The 14,613-nt window shown below is 39.8% G+C and overlaps 1 pseudogene; it reads right to left on the bottom strand.

Annotated features, from left to right (window-relative positions):
- Window positions 1-10,372: 10,372 nt before the first annotated feature.
- On the bottom strand, window positions 10,373-10,824 carry LOC122437786 (annotated as a pseudogene).
- Window positions 10,825-14,613: the final 3,789 nt, after the last annotated feature.

Here is a 14,613-nt window from a genome sequence, read left to right on the forward strand (position 1 = left end):
TAGAGCCCAGGTCTTAAGCGTTGCAGACGGATTCTTTATCAGCTGAGCTACCAGGGAAGCCCAGAGATCAGGTTGAGCACCTTCTATAAATTGTCTGGGAGGGAAAATCCACAGTTTAAAAATCCACAGTTTAAAAAAAAAAAAATTGTTGAACTCCAATACTTTATTTAAAAAATAAAGTATTTTTTTTGTGAGAGCCATTGTTGGGTCTCAGTCCCAACAATGACACTCTCACTACTGTTTGTTAATAACCCTTCTATCAGTGTTAGCTCCCAAGTCAATCTTAACCAATAAACTCTGAAATCTCTCCCAGTCACATTTGCATATTATAAACACATTTTAAAGTTAAAAAGTTTTCAACACTCAGGTCAAGGAGTGAGCCTGAAATGGGGCTATTTTAGGGGAAGGAGCACTGCTCAACACACCTATGGGCTGCTGCTGCCTTTTATCTTGTTTTGAACTCCTAGCTCTGCTTTTAGGCAGCAGCTAAACTAGCAAAGATAAATAACATAAAGGGCTAGGCTATGTGAACTTACAGAAAAAGTGGCAAGGGAGTGTCTGTGTAGTCAAGTACAATTTAATGCATCTGCTGCTGCTGCTAAGTCACTTCAGTCGTGTCTGACTCTGTGTGACCCATAGCGGGAAGCCCACCAGGCTCCCCCATCCATGGGATTCTCCAGGCAAGAGCACTGGAGTGGGTTGCCATTTCCTTCTCCAATATTTAATGCATCTAGAGGAAAATAATTAAAATAGGCTTAGTGCAATGTGGACCCTTACAGGAAGCTGCTGGAGCAGTAAACTCTCTGATCAAAGAAGTCAACAAAGATATAGGAATGACAAATAAAATTACAGAACAAAATGCAAAATATTATCCTATCCTTGGAGAAAACTGACACCTTTGCTAATTAGAATATCATATATGGTTTTGACCTCTGCTTTAATTTTTTTTTAGAGTATAATTGAACTAAAATTTATCCCCAAAGGTATCTAAATTGATCCAGGAAATAAGATGGAAACAGGGACATGAGAGAGAGAAGCTTGCCTTGGCAAGTATTAGACATCTTACATATTTAGTTCTCATAAAATAAGATAGGAAATATCAGCATTTTGCAGTGATGTATAAGTTAATATTGGAGAAGACAATGGCACCCCACTCAAGTATTCTTGCCTGGAAAATCCCATGGACAGAGGAGCCTGGTAGGCTGCAGTCCATGGGGTTGCTAAGAGTCGGACTTGACTGAGCAACTTCCTTTCACTTTTCACTTTCACTTCCCTTTCACTTTTCACTTTCATGCAGAAGGAAATGGCAGCCCACTCCAGTGTCCTTGCCTGGAGAATCCCAGGGACGGGGGAGCCTGGTGGGCTGCCGTCTATGGGGTTGCACAGAGTCGGACACGACTGAAGCGACTTAGCAGCAGCAGCAGCAGCATAAGTTAATGTAAGTTTCTTCTGAAAATAACAGAATAACAGAGGCTTAATTAAACATAGGGTTTTTGTCTTTGTTACTCTGAAGAATTGTTGGGGTAAGTGATTGCTGGCATTTGCTCAGAGCATTTTCCCCATAGCTGCAAGAACTCCTGAAATTATATCCAAATTCAAAGAAGAAAGAAAGGAGGGAACCAATATCTGACATTCCTTTTATCAAGTAAGAAAGTTTTCCCGAAAGCCCCTCTAAACATTTTTCACTTATGTAGTATTGATCAGACCTATTCATATGGCTATCCCTCGTGTATAAAGGAGGCTGGGAAAGCAAATCCAGAACTAATGTTTCCCAGGGTCTGTGATGAGGGTCTAGAAAAGTGTGTTTGGTTAGTCAATCTATAGAATCTGCCCAGCTCACCCCTTGAATTGCTTAATACCCATGCACCCCCTTCTCCCAGACGCAGGCATTTTACATTAAATGTATTCATCAGACCCCTAAGGAAGGCAACCCCAAAGTCTCAGCCAGCTACTGAAACTGATTTGAAGTCTTCTCTGTCATTCGTTCTTTTTTCTTCTTCTTTTTTTTTGGGGGGGGGGGGAGTTTTTTGGACATGCCACATGTCATGCAGGGTTTTAGTTCCCTGACTAGGTATACAATCCATACCCTCTGCAGTGGAAGCACAGAGCCCTAACACTGGACTACCAGGGAATTCCCACTAGCATTCATTCTTAAAGGTTTGGCAGTCAATAGCTAAAGGACAAGAAAGTCACTTCTCACTGTCCCAAAATAGCCTATATTAATAGCTAGGATGATAGAATAATGGGAATGGGCTGCCCTTTCCTTCTCCATGGGATCTTTCCAACCATGAATCGAACCTGGGTCTCCTGCACCGCAGGCAAATTCTACTGTCTGAGTCTCCAGGGAAGCCCCACAATTAAAAAGTTCTCAGAAAAGGAAAGAATGGGGAATGTCCAACGTACATCTCTCCTGGTGCAAATGTTTCCCGAGGGGACACTTAAAACAATTTTATCAAGTGTAAGTTATATGTCAATAAACCTATAAGTAAAATATAAATATATAAATACATATATTATTGTTGTTTACTCTTGAAGTCGTGTCTGACTTTTTTCAACCCCATGGACTATAGCCTGCCAGGCCTCTCTGTCATGGGATTTCCCAGGCAAAAATACTGGAGTGGGTTGCCATTTCCTTCTCCAGCAGATCTTCCCAACCCAGGGATCAACCCCACATCTCCTGCATTGACAGGCGGATTTTTTATCACTGAGCTACAAAGGAAGTCATATATATATCCTTAAAAAAAGTTTCTCTAGGACAATCGTTTTTTAATTTTAATATACGTTAAAATCACCTAGAGGACTTGTTAAAGCAGAGTGTTGGCCCCATCCTCAGAGCTTGTGATTTAGAAAGTCTGGGAAGGGACTGAGAATTTTTATTTATAATGCCTGCTCTGCTGGCCTGAAGACTACTCACCCTCTCCCCTTGTCAGCACAAGTTCCTGCACCAGGCACAGAGTGAGTCCAAGCAAAACAACATGTTGGAGTTTGGAACAGAGAAAGGTTTGTTGCAGGGCCATGCAAGAAGACAGATGGCACACGTCCCCCCAAAATTTGAAATCCCCAAAGGGTTTCAGCAAAGCATTTTTAAAGGCAGGTGGGTGTGGGCTGTTGTCTGAAGCTTATGTGATCAACTTGTGCACAATTCACTGATCGATGGTGAGGAAGAGGGTGGTGTCAGTCCTTGGGTGCCAGTAGGTCTGGGCGCTGTGTGCTCATGATGATCAAGTACTTACCATCCTCCACTTGGTGAGGAGTTTCCACATCTGTAAAAAACAACTCAGGAAGGTGTTTGTGTGCATGTGTGTGGGCTAAGATGCTTCAGTAGTGTCCGACTCTGTGATCCCATGGACTGTAGCCCACCAGGCTTCTCTGTCCATGGAATTCTTCAGGCAAGAACACTGGAGTGGGTTGCCATGTCCTCCTGCAGGGGATCTTCCCGACCCAGGGATCGAACTCACGTCTCTTATGTCTCCTGCATTGGCAGGTGGGTTCTTTACCACTAGGGCCATCTGGAAAGCCCCAGAACATGCATTAGATAGTGTCATCTAGGTGTCAGTACTTCAGAGAGGAGCTGAAGCACAGGCTATGCTGGAAGGGCCTGTCCTGGGAAGGCCCCATAGGGTCCCACTCAGTTACACCCTGTAACTTGGAATGTGATGTGGAGATCTGCCTGTCTTTGGCCACCGAAGACAAGGCCTTGTAAGTAACTTCCCTTGTTTATTAAATCTGCCACCTGCCAGTCTGGAGTGGTCTGCCTCTGTATACAAGGATCAGTTTGTGAATAAACAATTTACCTATGTCCCTCTGTATATATATATATTTTTTTTTTATAATGGGTACATCAACTTTTTTTTTCTTTTTTTCTTTTTCATTTATTTTTATTAGTTGGAGGCTAATTACTTTACAATATTGTAGCGGTTTTTGCCATACATTGACATGAATCAGCCATGGATTTACATGTGTTCCCCATCCCGATCCCCCCTCCCACCTCCCTCCCTATCCCATCCCTCTGGGTCTTCCCAGTGCGCCAGCCCTGAGCACTTGTCTCATGCATCCAACCTGGGCTGGTGATCTATTTCACCCTTGATAGTATACTTGTTTCAGTGCTGTTCTCTCAGAACATCCCACCCTCACCTTCTCCCACAGAGTCCCAAAGTCTGTTCTGTACATCTGTGTCTCTTTTTCTGTTTTGCATATAGGGTTATCATTACCATCTTTTTAAATTCCATATATATGTGTTAATATACTGTATTGGTCTTTATCTTTCTGGCTTACTTCACTCTGTATAATGGGCTCAAGTTTCATCCATCTCGTTAGAACTGATTCAAATGAATTCTTTTTAATGGTTGAGTAATATTCCATTGTGTATATGTACCATAGCTTCCTTATCCATTCATCTGCTGATGGGCATCTAGGTTGCTTCCATGTCCTGGCTATTATAAACAGTGCTGTGATGAACATTGGGGTGCACGTGTCTCTTTCAGATCTGGTTTCCTCGGTGTGTATGCCCAGAAGTGGGATTGCTGGGTCATATGGCAGTGCTATTTCCAGTTTTTTAAGGAATCTCCACACTGTTCTCCATAGTGGCTGTACTAGTTTGCATTCCCACCAACAGTGTAAGAGGGTTCCCTTTTCTCCACACCCTCTCCAACATTTATTTCTTGTAGACTTTAGGATAGCAGCCATCCTGACTGGCGTGTAATGGTACCTCATTGTGGTTTTGATTTGCATTTCTCTGATAATGAGTGATGTTGAGCATCTTTTCATATGTTTGTTTTAAAGTGTTTTAGAGCAAAATGCCAGGTGTCATATCTTTTCATGCTCATAAATGCTTTGGCATCTATCTTTAACAAATAAGTTTTAAAAGATCTATAATATCATTATGATACCTAATAAATTAAGCAATAATTCCCTAATGTCATCTAATATCCAACTTTCATTCAAATTTCCTTGATTTTGTTCTAATTAGAATTTAGGTAAGGTCGATATTTTGCATTCAGTTTATATGTGCTTAACAGGGCTTTCCAGGTGGTGCTAGTGGTGAAGAACCCGCTTGCCAATGCAGGAGACCTAAGAGACAAAGGTTCAATCCCTGGGTTGAGAAGATCCCCTGAAGGAGGACATGGCAACCCACTCCAGTATTCTTGCCTGGAGAATCCCACGGACAGAGGAGCTCGATGGGCTATAGTCCACAGGGTTGCAAAGAGTCGAACATGACTGAAGCAACACAGCATGCAATATATAACAAGTCTTTCGTAATTTTAAACTGTTCCCTTTCTCCCATGCTGGTTTTTTGTGCCATTTATTTGTTGAAAAAAACAGAGTCAGTTTTCTTGTAGAATATCTTCCTGGATTGTTTTGTTTGCCAAAAAAAAAAAAAAATGTCACTTAATATAATCTTCTAGTTCCTATCTTCTATAAATTCATACATGAATCTGAAGACTTCAGTTCAGTTCAGTTCGGTCCCTCAGTCATGTCCGACTCAGCAGCCCCAGGGACTGCAGCACGCCAGGCCTCCCTGTCCATCACCAACTCCTGGAGTTTTTTCAAACTCATGTCCATTGAGTTGGTGATGTCTGAAGACTTCTCTGGCTATTACATTCAGAAGAAGTTCTTTTCAAAAGAGTTTTTCACTGATGATGCTATGTTCTGAACTCATGACTTCTGGAGATAGCCTTGCCTGAAAATTCCTATAAGGCCCACATAACATGGTGCTGTATACCTAAGAACCCGTTTTCTAGGACTCCCCTGGTGGTCCAGTGGCTGAGGCTTTGTGCTCCCAAGGCAGAGGGCTGGGATTTGATCCCTGCTCAGGGAACTAGATCACACATGCTGCAACTAAGAGTTCACACGCTGAAGCTAAGAACTGGCACAGCCAAATAAATCAATAAATATTAAAAACAAAAACAATTCCCCTTCTTTCCCCATCTCTCAACTCAGCTCAGTACCAAGGCCATTTTCTCTGTAGTCCTCTGTGGATAAGGGAAGGATTTTGGAAATACTTCATTCAGCCTTACTCTGAGCCCTTTGGGATCTCAGCTTAACGTGAGAGGGTCTCCTATTAGACAGCACCTTGGACTTTGACCTCAGTCCTCCTCCCTCAGCTAAGCCATCAAAATCAAAGCACAAGTTGGCCTGGAAGAGCTAATGTTCTCAGAGCTATTTTAGTGTAGGAAATTTCTTGTTGTTCATGCACGGGCAAAACCCAGAAGGGCAAGTTAATGCCCTTGGGAGCAAACTTTGACCAGTGGAAAATGTGAGCCAATAAATATGTCCCTCTTTCTCCCCTACAGTATTTCTGAGATGTGTTTCACATGGATCTCCAAAGCTCCCATGGGATTGAATGATTTCCTGATCCATAACCTGTCCTTGCTGTCTCTCTTTTCACTTCCTTAATCTCTAGGTTCTCACTCCCACATGAAAGATTCACTTTTGGGAGGAACCAGCCTAAGACAGGGCTTCTCTGGTGGCTCAGCTGATAAAGAATCTGCCTGCATTGTCGGAGACCTGGGTTCAATCCCTGGTTTGGGAAGCTCCCTTGGAGAAGGGAACAGCTACCCACTCCAGTATTCTGGCCTGGAGAATTCCAAGGGGGTTGCAAAGAGACATGACTGAGCCTAAGACAGTGTCCTAAATCTATTTTAATCTATGCATTTATCCTTTTTCTCCCCTTTAAATGTATTTATTGAAGACACTGGGCCCCTTTGTCCTTTTTATTTTCCACATTGTGATTTTCACTGATTGCCTTCTTGTGGTTAGGCTTTGTTTGTCCCTTGGTACTCTATTTCCCGTGACCTAGAGTCTTGATCAGATTGAGGTTCAAAATTTTAGCAAGAATATCTCATAGGTGGTGGTGGATATTCCCAGGTGGAATGTACATATGAGGTTTGGTTGTCTCTGTAATGTTAACATTGATCTCTGAGTTTAGTTTTTGCCAACCTGACCCATAATGTTCCCCTTCCACTTTTCACCTAATCACTTCCTTCACTTTTTGCTTTATACATTTTGAATGCTAAAGTTGTTCTAGGCAAGTATAAGCAATACAAGTTTAGAATTGTTATGAAAGTGAAAGTGTTAGTTGCTCAGTCATGCCTGACTCTTTGTGACCCTATGGACTGCAGATCACCAGGTTCCTCTGTACCTGGGATTTTCCAGGCAAGGATACTGGGGTGGTTTGCCATTCCCTTCTCCATGGGATCTTCTTGACCCAGGGATCAAACCTGGGTCTCCTGCACTGCAGGTAAACTCTTTACTGAGTAAGCCACCAGGGAAGCCCTGTATTGTTATAATTGTTACATTTGGTGCATTAAACTATATGTCCAAATGAAGTGAATCCATTTCTAGAGGGTTTTTTTTTTTTTTTTTGGTTTAAAGTCTATTTTATTTGCTATTAACAAAAGCTATACCAATTTTATTTTGATTATGTATCTTTTTCCATCCTTTTACTTTCAATAAAAAGTAAGCAACATACATGAAAAATCTGGGATTTTCCAAACATATCTCCTAAAACTATAGCCTTGTTACAGTTGTGTTTTCTTAGTCCCCAAACACAGCAGATGATAATTCGACCAATTTTTCCACTGTTATTACCAACCTAGAAAAGTTGTAGGTCCTCACTGCCCACTATCCTAACCCTTCTAAATAGCCAATTCTGTATTTTAAAGTCTCTTGGTTTTAGTACTCCATTGTGGTACTGAATTCTCTAGAGTTAGAAATGCATTTTACTAAAAATAATAGAAAATTCAACTGAGGCAGTTGAAACAAATTCGCTGGTTCAGCAGCTAAATTGCTGACATCTCTGCAGTGCCTTTGGCCTTTGCTTCACCATCACACAACTGCTACTGCAGCATCAGCCCTCCTTCCTGCCATCTCTACTTATCCAACTCACATCCTCAGGAGTCAGCTCAAATTTCCCTACTTTGGAAAGGAGAAGGAAAGGGCACACCACTCCAGTATTCTTGCCAGGATAATCCCATGAGCAGAGGAGCCTGGAGGGCTACAGTCCATGGGGCTGCAAAGAGACTGAGCAGGGCACAGCACGGTTGCCTGTCTAGAGCACGTTATGCGCATTATGATATTAATGCAGCCTCTTTGGGTGTGAGGTAAGCAGCATCCGGAGCAAGTGGAGAAAGGAAGGGTGGGAGATGATGGAGTGAAATGTAGCAGTTCTTTTCTAATTTTTAAACTTAATTATTTTAATTGGAGGCTAATTACTTTACAATATTGTGGTGGTTTTTGCCATACACTGACATGAATCAGCCACAGATATACATGTGTCTTTTTAGTGAAAAAAGTTTGGTCATGAAGGTGAAAGCAAAAAGACAGTCTGTTGTTCTGTCTGGAACAGTTTATACAGTAATATATATATATATATATATAGTTACATATGTATATATTCTCTTTCAGATTCTTTTCCCTTATAGGTTATTATAAGATATTCAATATAGTTCCCTATATTATACAGTATCTTGTTATTTCATACAAAGTAGTATGTATATGTTAATCCCAAACTCCTAATTTATTCACCCCCCCGAACCCCTCCACAATCCCCTTCGGTAACCATAAGTTTGTTTCTATGTCTATTAGTGTATTTCTGTTTTGTAAACAAGATCATTTATATCACTTTTTAATGATACGTAAATAATATCATATTGTCTTTCTCTGTCTGGCTTTGTTCACTTAGTATGATATTAATAATATCTAGATCCATCCATGTTGCTGCAGGTGGCATTATTTCATTCTTTTTATGGCTAATACTCCACTGTGTGTGTGTGTGTGTGTGTGTGTGTGTGTGTGAGTGTGTGTGTACCACATCTTCTTTTCTTTTTAAAAATTTTTTATTAGAGTATAGTTGATTTACAGTGTTGCATTGGTTTCCACTGTATAGCAAAGTGAATCAGTTTTACGTACATATACATTCACGCTTTAGATTCTTGTCAGTACAGAGTATTGAGAAGAGTTCCTCATCCTATACAATATGCCGTTATTAGTTATCTGTTTGATGTATAGTAGTGTGTATATGTCAATCCCAACCTCTCAATTTATCCCTTCCCTTCTTTTCCCTGTGGTAAATGTAAGTTTGCTTTCTACATCTGTCTCTACAAAACAGACTCTATTTCTGTTTTGTAAATTAGTTCATTTATATCATTTTATTAGATTCAATAAGACTTACTTCACTTAGTATGAAAATCTCTAGGTTCATCCATGTTGCTGCAAGTGGTATTATTTCATTCTTTATTATGGCTGAGTGATATTCCATTGTATATATGTACCACATCTTTATCGATCCTTCTGCTCATGGACACTTAGGATGCTCCTATGTCTTGGCTATTGTAAATAGTGGTGCAATGAATGCTGGGGTGCATGTATCTCTTCCAATTAGAATTTTCTTCAAATATATGGCTCAGAGTGGGATTGCTGGATCATATGGTAGTCCAATTTTTAGTTTCTTAAGGAACCTCGTACTGTTTTCCATAGCAGTTATATCTATTTATATTCTCACCAACAGTGTAGGAGGGTTCCCTAATGTTCCTCAGTTTTCCTCCAAAAGTTTTTCTTTGTAGGCTTCTTTTTTTTTTTTAAGTTTCCAAAAAATTTATAAGAGCATTTAACAGATGTTCACAGTACATGGGAGAATAAGGATTAGCAAAGAAAGCAGCATCTGATCTCTTTGGCTAGGGGCAAGAAATACATATCCGTAGGAGCCTGGAAATACATATAGCAAAATATTAACATTCTGGGGGTAGATTACAGGTGATTTTTGGCTTTTTTTCCTACCTTCTGGTTTCTCCCAAGGTGTTTTTTAATTTAATAATAAGCATGTATTGCTTTTCAACTGGGGAAATATGATATTGGGACAGGGGGCAAAAAAACACAGAAGACACAAAAAATCCAGATGTATTTTTTTCAATCTTCTAATTTTTAAACTATGAAGAATCATGATATCTAGATCTATGTATGAAAAAAGAAAATGTGTAGGGAGATCCTTTTTTTCTAGTTATAAAAATATCAAATACAAAAGAGTAGAAATTATAGCTTTATTTGAGAAAGTTACTTCCAAATTACTTTCATGTATTTTAAAAAGTCATAAAGAGCATCCAAGAAAAAATCATATACAGTTTCCATAGGAATAAGTACAAAAAAATTGGGTTGATGACTGCCCCAAATGATATTTCCTAAGGGAAAAAAATGTAATATTTAACTTCTTTTTTTTCTTTTTGAGGCAGGGTAAGTAAACTACACATGTCATAATAAAATTTTCTTACTTTACAAGGAGGAAGGACTGTGATCCTGTTTTTGATGCATATTAAATACAAAATCCACTGTTCTGATCAAGATGAGGGAAAAAAATAATTCTTCAACACTTCAGTTCTCATGCAATGAAATCCAAAGGTCTGTTGAATCCACCTTTTCAATTCATGTACTGCCTATACTTTCTCTTCTGAGACATTTATGGAATAGGCATTTACAGAGCCATCCGCCTTTTTCCCTTTTGTGGGGTCAAAGGAGGCAAATCCCACTAACTTCATTTCTATTTCTTTCTCTATTTTGCCCTCTAAGTCTTCCTCAGTTATCTGATGTTCTTTGCTCTTTGTTTCTTTCTTCTTCTCATCTCTTCTTTCTTTCAGTGGAAAAAGGGAAGGAGATGTGGATCTATGTCCTCTTGGGGACCTGGACTGCCTTCTGCGCAGAGAACCAGAGCAGCTTCTTCACCTATCTCGCTCCCCAGACCGGGACCTTTCTGGGAGCCTGGGTTCTTTTTCTGCATGTGGACCTGGACCGCCTACGCTCCATCCATGGGGAGCCGCTGTGGCTGTGAACCATTTGGAATCCTCCTCCAATACAAGTCCTCTTCATAGTCTCCTTGATGATAGTAAATCTGACTGAAGGGAGGTTTTACCTCATTGTAGTTTTGATTTGCATTTCTCTAATAATTAGTAATATTGAGCATTTCTACATATGCCTGTTGGCCATCTGTATGTCTTCTTTGAAGAAAGGTCTATTTAGATCTTCTGCCCATTTCTGGATTGCGTTATTTGTTTTTTTAATATTGAGTTGTATAAGCTGTTTGTATATTTTGGAGATTAATCCCTTGTTGGTTGCATTATTTCTCCCCATTCTGTAGGTTGTCTTTTCATTTTGTTTATGGTTTCCTTTGCGGTGAAAAAACTTTTACGTTTAATTGGGTCCCATTTTTTTGTTTTTGTTTTTATTTTCATCACTCTAGGAGGTAGATCCAAAAATATATTGCTGTGATTTATGTCAAACAGTGTTCTTTCTGTGTTTTCCTCTAGGAGTTTTATAGTATTTAGTCTTACATTTAGGCCTAAAATCCATTTTGAATTTACTTTTGTATATGGTGTCAAATCAAATCCCTTATGACTATACAGTGGAAGTGAGAAATAGATTTAAGGGACTAGATCTGATAGACAGGGAGCCTGATGAACTATGGACGGAGGTTCGTGACATTGTACAGGAGACAGGGATAAAGACAATACCCATGGAAAAGAAATGCAAAAAGGCAAAATGGTTGTCTGAGGAGGCCTTATAAATAGCTGTGAAAAGAAGAGAAGTGAAAAGCAAAGGAGAAAAGGAAAGATATTCCCATTTGAATGCAGAGTTCCAAAGAATAGCCAGGAGAGCTAAGAAAGCCTTCCTCAGCAATCAATGCAAAGAAATAGAGGAAAACAACAGAATGGGAAAGACTGGAGATCTCTTCAAGAAAATTAGAGATACCAAGGGATATTTCATGCAAGATGATCACAATAGAGGACAGAAATGGTATGGACCTACAGAAGCAGAATATAAGAAGAGGTGGCAAGAATACACAGAAGAACTGTACAAAAAGATCTTCATGACCCAGATAATCACGATGGTGTGATCCACTCACCTAGAGCCAGACATCCAGGAATGTGAAGTCAAGTGGGCCTTAGAAAGCATCACTAATGAAAAAAAGCTAGTGGAGGTGATGGAATTCCAGTTGAGCTATTTCAAATCCTGAAAGATGAATTGTGAAAGTGCTGCACTCAAATGCCAGCAAATTTGGAAAAAACTCAGCATGGGCCACAGGACTGGCAGAAGGTCATTTTCATTTCAATCCCTAGAAAGGCAATGCCAAAGAATGCTCGAACTACCGCACAATTGCACTCATCTCACACGCTAGTAAAGTAATGCTCAAAATTCTCCAAGCCAGGCTTCAGCAATACGTGAACTGTGAACTTCCAGATGTTCAAGCTGGTTTTAGAAAAGGCAGAGGAACCAGAGATCAAATTGCCAACATCCGCTGGATCATTGAAAAAGCAAGAGAGTTCCAGAAAAACATCTATTTCTGCTGTATTGATCTCTGATGAAAGAAATTGACTGTGCTGATCTCAATAAACTGTGACAAATTCCGAAAGAGATGGGAATACCAGACCACCTGACCTGCCTCTTGAGAAACCTGTATGCACGTCAGGAAGCAACAGTTAGAACTGGACATGGAACAACAGACTTGTTCCCAATAGGAAAAGGAGTACGTCAAGGCTGTATATTGTCACCCTGCTTATTTAAGTTATATGCAGAGTACATCATGAGAAACACTGGGCTGGAAGAAGCACAAGCTGGAATCAAGATTGCCGGGAGAAATATCAATAACCTCAGATATGCAGATGACACCACCCTTATGGCAGAAAGTGAAGAGGAACTAAAAAGCCTCTTGATGAAAGCAAAAGAAGAGAGTGAAAAAGTTGGCTTAAAGTTTAACATTCAGAAAACTAAGATCATGGCATCTGGTCCCATCACTTCATGGGAAATAGATGGGGAGACAGTGGAAACAGTGTCAGACTTTAATTTTTCGGGCTCCAAAATCACTGCAGATGGTGATTGCAGCCATGAAATTAAAAGACGCTTACTCCTTAGAAGGAAAGTTATGACCAACCTAGATAGCATATTAAAAAGCAGAGACATTACTTTGCCAACAAAGGTCCATCTAGTCAAGGCTATGGTTTTTCCAGTGGTCATGTATGGATGTGAGAGTTGGACTGTGAAGAAAACTGAGTGCCGAAGAATTGATGCTTTTGAACTGTGGTGTTGGAGAAGACTCTTGAGAGTCCCTTGGACTGCAAGGAGATCCAACCAGTCCATCCTAAAGGAGATCAGTCCTGGGTGTTCATTGGAAGGACTGATGCTGAAGCTGAAACTCCAATACTTTGGCCACCTCATGCGAAGAGTTGACTCACTGGAAAAGACCCTGATGCTGGGAGGGATTGGGGGCAGGAGGAGAAGGGGACGACAGAGGATGAGATGGCTGGATGGCATCACCAATTCGATGGACATGGGTTTGAGTAAACTCTGGGAGTTGGTGATGGACAGGGAGGCCTGGTGTGCTGTGATTCATGGGGTCGCAAAGAGTCGGACAGGACTGAGTTACTGAACTGAACTGAACTGATGGTGTTAAAGAATATTCTGATTTTATTCTTTTACATCTAGCTGTCCAGTTTTCCCAGCACCAGTTATTTGAGACTATTTTTTCCCATTGTATATTGCTGCCTCCTTTTTCATAGATTAGGTGACCATAGGTGCATGGGTTTATCTCTTGGCTTTCTATCCTGTTCCACTGATCTATATTTCTGTTTTTGTGCTGGTACCATTCTGTCTTAATTACTGTAACTTGTAGTATAGTCTGAAATCAGAAAGCATGACTCCTCCAGCTCCGTTCTTTTTTCTCAAGATTATTTTGGCTATTTGGGGGCTTTTTGTGTTTCCAGAATTTTTTTAAAAAATTGTTTATTCTAGTTCTGTGAAAAATTCCAGTGGTAATTTGATAGGGATTATGTTGAATCTGTAGATCACCTTGGGTAGTATAGTCATTTTAGCAGTAATGATTTTTCTAATCCAAGAACACAGTACGGCTTTCCACTTGTTTGTGTTGTCTTCAATTTCTTTCATCAGAGTCTTATAGTTTATGGAGTACAAGTCTTTTGCCTCCTTAGGTAAGTTTCTTCAGATGTATTTTATTCTTTCTGATGTAATGGTAAGTGGGATTTACCATCTCCTTCATTTCTCATTCTGATATTTTGTTGTTAGTGTATAGAAATGCTACAGATTTCAGTATACTAACTTTGTATCCTGTGAACTTACCCATGCGCTCTGGTAGTTTTCTGGTAGTGCCTTTAGGATTTTCTATGTATAGTATCATGTCATCTGCTAATGGTGACAGTTTTGCTTCTTTTCCAATTTGAATTCCTTTTATTTCTTTTTCTTATCTGATTTCTGTGTCTAGGACTTCCAAAACTATGTTGAATAAAAGTAGTGAGAATGGGTATCCTTGTCTTGTTCCCGTTCTTAGAGGAAAAGCTTTCAGTTCTTTACCTTTGAGTATGATGTTAGCTGTAGGTTTGTCATATATGGCCTTTATTATGCTGGGGTTGGTTTCCTCTATGCCTACTTTCTGAAGAGTTTTTTTTAAATTATAAATTGTATTGAATTTTGTCAAAAGCTTTTTCTGTATCTATTGAAATGATCATATGGTTTTTATTCTTCAATTTGTTAATGTAGTGTATAACATTGATTTGCAGATATTGAAAAATTTTTGCATCCCAAGGGTAAATTCCACTTGATCTTGGTATATGGTCC

This window comes from Cervus canadensis, chromosome 3, assembly GCF_019320065.1.
Source record: "Cervus canadensis isolate Bull #8, Minnesota chromosome 3, ASM1932006v1, whole genome shotgun sequence".
Classification (NCBI taxonomy): Eukaryota; Metazoa; Chordata; class Mammalia; order Artiodactyla; family Cervidae; genus Cervus; species Cervus canadensis.